The sequence below is a fragment of the Triticum urartu genome, chromosome 3 (genome assembly GCF_003073215.2).
Source record: "Triticum urartu cultivar G1812 chromosome 3, Tu2.1, whole genome shotgun sequence".
In the NCBI taxonomy this organism is placed as follows: domain Eukaryota; kingdom Viridiplantae; phylum Streptophyta; class Magnoliopsida; order Poales; family Poaceae; genus Triticum; species Triticum urartu.
The window spans coordinates 75,558,216-75,558,628 of NC_053024.1; positions in this window are offsets into that span (position 1 = coordinate 75,558,216).

A 413-nucleotide genomic window follows, 5' to 3' on the forward strand; every position below is an offset into this window, starting at 1 on the left:
TTGTTTGCATATGTTTGCTTCTTTAATGATTCTATTTGAGGATAGTACTATTAAATATGCAGAGGCATTTAGTATGCAATGTTGAATAATAATTTTAGTGATTTTCTACAGTAGAGTATGATAAGGTTTTGGCAATGGTTTATACTAACTTATCTCACAAGTCCTTGTTGAGTTTTGTGTGGATGAAGCTTTTTGAGATTTAGGGAGACCGTGATATGAGAGGAATTAAGGAGACACAAAAGCTCAAGCTTGGGGATGCCCAAGGCACCCCAAGATAATATTTCAAGAAGTCTCAAGCGTCTAAGCTTGGGGATGCCCCGGTTGGCATCCCACCTTTCTTCTTCAACAACTATCGGTTAGTATCGGTTGATCCTAAGTTTTTGCTTCTTCACATGTTGTTTGCCATTCTTAGA